Raw genomic sequence first — 4,315 nt, 5'->3', positions numbered from 1 at the left:
CGGAAGCATAGAAGTAGTCGTTCTCTACTACTATTTCAATGAAATCTATAGCCTCCTCAATGGTTTTCTTCTTGTTCAAAGATCCTCCGGATGAATGGTCTACGACCTTCTTTGACTCATAAGAGAGCCCTTCATAGAAAATGTGCAGCTGCACCCATTCGTTGAATATGTCAGGTGGACACCTCCTTGTCAGGTCTTTAAACCTCTCCCATGCCTCATATAGAGTCTCACCATCTTGTTGCCTAAAGGTTTGGACCTCAGCTCTCAGCCTATTGATTCTTTGAGGAGGGTAAAATCTTGCTAAGAATTTGTTCACCACGTCTTCCCAAGTTGTCAAGCTTTCCCTTGGGAAAGATTCCAGCCACTTGGCTACCTTATCCCTGAGTGAGAATGGAAATAAAAGCAGTCTATAGGTGTCAGGATGAACACCATTAGACTTCACTGTGTCACATATTCTCAGAAAGGTGGTTAAATGTTGATTTGGGTCCTCTTGGACACTTCCTTCGAACGAACAGTTGTTCTGGACAAGGGTGATGAGTTGTGGCTTCAGTTCAAAATTATTGGCATGGATGGTTGGCTTTTGAATGCTACTTCCATAGTTTCCTGGGTTTGGATTGATATAAGAGCCTAAAACTCTTCTATCCTCCCCAGTATGATTTGCTCGACCTCTTCCGCCATGGTTGTGAGCCTCTTCTTCATGATGGTTTTCCAAGTTTTCTTCCATGTTTGCTTCAAAGTATTCCTCAAAGTGTTCTTCCTCTTCTTCAGCAACAGCTACACGTTTGTCTCTTGCCTCCCTCCTTAGTCTAAGGAAGGTTCTCTCAGGTTCAGAATCAAAGGAAGTTGAAGCCCCGCTTCTTCTCCCTGTCATACAACCAACAAGTACAAGCAAAGAGAATAGATGCAGAAAGTATATCTGTCAGAATTACTGTTAGTGTGAGTGATGCAATATATCAAAAAGTTAGTGGGTTAGTGAGATGAAATGTAAATAACAGAAAAAAAGTAGGGGAAAAGGAAGAAATTAACTAAAACAGGAAGTAAATAACTCAAACAGAAATTTAAATCAAACAAAAATAAAATGCTCAATCTAGTTATCCTCCAATCTAATCATTGTTGATGCACAATCAATCCCTGGCAACGGCGCCATAAACTTGATGCACGGAAAACTTGTCTCTTAACAAATTTCCTTCGGCAAGTGTACCGAATTTGTCGTCAAGTAAAAACTCACAATAGAGTGAGGTCGAATCCCACAAGGATTGATTGATCAAGCAACTTTAATTAGAGGAATGTTCTAGTTGAGCGAATCAGAAATTGAGTTGTGAATTGCAGAAAGTTAAATGCGGGAAAGTAAATAACAGAAAGTAAATTGCAGAATCTTAAATGGGAATGGGGGAATTGCTCATAAATGTAAATGACAGAAATTAAAGAGAATGGGTGAGATCAAAAATGGGGAGTTCATTGGGCTTAGGAGATGTTGCATTCTCCGGATCAATCTCATTTACATCTCTTCCTCAATCAATGCACTCATTGTTCTCCTTGGCAATCTTAAGTGATTGAATTACAATTTCTTGTAATTCAATCTCTCAAATCTTGATCAATAGCCAATTCCTTGGTCAATTGCTCATGAGAAGAGATGAAGTATGGTCACTGATTATACCACATGCATTTCCCAAATCAAGCATTGAGAGGATTATAGTCACATATCCATCCAAACCCAATTTGGTCCAGCATGAGAAAGCATTTCTAGCTTGATCTCTTCATTCCTCTTCCAAGGTTCAGAAGAGATCCAAGTATGAATAGTTTCTTTTCCAAGATAACTACCCAATTGGATGAAGATCGAAAGCTTTCAAGTAAAATCAAGAGAAAAGATAGAAGAAGAATAATGAAAACTAGTATTGATCCATCAAATTACAACAGAGCTCCCTAACCCAATGAAAGGGGTTTAGTTGTTCATAGCTCTGGAAAATGAAAACAAAGATGGAGAATACATAATGAAAAATAGAAGTGCAGAGAAAGTAAATACAGGAAGTAGTTCTATGCTATTTTCCAACTCCCGGAACTCTCAAAATAATTCAAAGCTACTCCTATATATACTACTCTTCTCATCTTCTAGTTGGCTCTTCAAGTCTTGGGCCTTTGGATCTTGAGTTTGAAGTAGTTCTTTTCTTCATTTGGGCTTGGCTTTACTTGCAGAGAGAAAGTGTGAAGTAGGCAGAGACTTTAGCTCAGGGCGTTAGGGGTGTTAACGTTTAGTGAAAATATGAGTTTGAGAACGTTAGTGACAATCAACTTTCTCACTAACGTTCCTAAGTAAAAGCCGCATTAACTTCAATGTTAGTGGCACAAACGTTGCCACTAACGTTGCCTCTAGGTCCTTCGCACACGTTATTGGGGCTTAACTTTCCCAATAACGTTGAAAAGCCCCCCTTGCTCCTACGTTAGAGCCCACGTTAACTTAGTTAACGTGGCTCTTTAACGTGGGCTTGCCATCCTTCGAGAACGTTAGTGACACTCAACATTGTCACTAACGTTCCAATGTGCCCCCATGTCTCACGTTAGAGCCCATGTTAACTTAGTTAACGTGGCTCTTTAACGTGGCATTGCTTAGCCATCCCCAACGTTAGTGACAATGTTGAGTGTCACTAACGTTGGCTCATTTTTTACTCATCCACGTTAGCTTCCACGTTAACTAAGTTAACGTGGGAGTTAACATGGCTCATAGTGGCTTGTGTGGCTGCTTCCAACGATAGTGACAATGTTGAGTGTCACTAACGTTGGCCATCACCTTCTTCTTTCATGTTAGCCTCCACGTTAACTAAGTTAACGTGGAAGTCAACGTGGCTCCTTGGGGTTGTGTGGTTGCTTCCAACGTTAGTGACAATGTTGGGTGTCACTAACGTTGTCGACCACCCTTGCCTCTTCACGTTAGCTCCCACGTTAACCAAGTTAACGTGGGCTCCCACATTAACCAAGTTAATGTGGGAGTTAACGTGGCATTGTGCACTTAAGCCAACATTAGTGACAATGTTGAATGTCTCTAACGTTTGCTTCCTTTCCCCCTTTTAACGTTAGAGGCCACGTTAACTAAGTTAACGTGGACTCTAACGTGGCCACTTGTGAGCATTGGCCAACATTAGTGATAATGTTAAGTGTCACTAACGTTGGCTCAAATTCCCTTTCTCACATTAGAGTTCACGTTAACTTAGTTAATGTGACTCTTAACGTGGGTAATGATGGCTTCGAGAGCGTCATTGGCAGTCACTTTTCTCATTAACTTTGCAAGTTACCTCCCATTCCTTGCTTCCTTTGGTCCTGAAATCAGGCAATAGAGTGCATCAATGTTCTAGTCCAAGTCATGGGTAATGCAGAATACAATTTGTTACTAAACTCATGCAAAATTCTCATGAATTCATGTAAAAGGCACAATGTATGCTTGAATCAAGGTGTAAGTGAATATCTACCCAAAACATGCTTATTTCCTAAGAAAATGCATGAAACTATCCTAAAATCAGTAAAGAAAAGGTTAGTAAAACTGGCCAAAATGCCCTGGCATCATTAACGTTCAGTGAAAATATGGGTTCGAGAACGTTAGTGACAATTAACTTTTTCACCAACGTTCCTTACCAAAGTAAGAGCCACGTTAACTTTAACGTTCATGGCACAAATGTTGCCACTAACGTTGCCTCTATGTCCTTCGCACACGTTATTAGGACTCACCTTTCCTAGTAACGTTGAGAAGTCTCCCCCTTCCTTACGTTAGAGTCCACGTTAACTTAGTTAACGTGGCTCTTTTAACGTAGGCTTGCCAACCTTCGAGAACGTTAGTGACACTTACCTTTGTCACTAACGTTCCAATGTGCCCTTAGCTCCCACGTTAGAGTCCACGTTAACTAGGTTAATGTGGCCTCTAATGTGGCTGTGCCAGCCATCTCCAACGTTAGTGACAAAAGTGAATGTCACTAACGTTGGCTCATCATCTCTCCTCCTCACGTTAGCTTCCACGTTAACTAAGTTAACGTGGGAGTTAACATGGCTCATTGTGGCTTGTGTGGGCTCTTTCCAACGTTAGTGACAATGTTAGGTGTTACTAACGTTGGTGATCACCTTCCTTCTTCACGTTAGCTTCCACGTTAACTAGGTTAACGTGGGAGTTAACGTGGTTTATTGGGGCTTGTGTGGGTTAATCCCAACGTTAATGACAATGTTTGGTGTCACTAACATTGTCGACCACCTACTTTCTTCACGTTAGCTTCCACATTAACTAGGTTAACGTGGGAGTTAACGTGGCTTATTGTGACTTGGCCAATGTTAGTGA

At 41.0% G+C, this 4,315-nt stretch overlaps 1 non-coding gene across 1 annotated transcript; it reads left to right on the top strand.

Moving 5' to 3' along the window:
• The first annotated feature begins 167 nt into the window (after positions 1-167).
• LOC148577548 (small nucleolar RNA R71) lies at positions 168-271 on the top strand. The gene has a single exon (XR_015904251.1). It is a non-coding gene; the product is annotated as a small nucleolar RNA R71 (small nucleolar RNA).
• Positions 272-4,315: the final 4,044 nt, after the last annotated feature.

This window comes from Arachis ipaensis, chromosome B1 (assembly GCF_059453495.1).
Source record: "Arachis ipaensis isolate K30076 ecotype BB chromosome B1, ASM5945349v1, whole genome shotgun sequence".
Lineage (NCBI taxonomy): Eukaryota > Viridiplantae > Streptophyta > Magnoliopsida > Fabales > Fabaceae > Arachis > Arachis ipaensis.
This window is presented reverse-complemented; position numbering and strand designations above follow the sequence as displayed.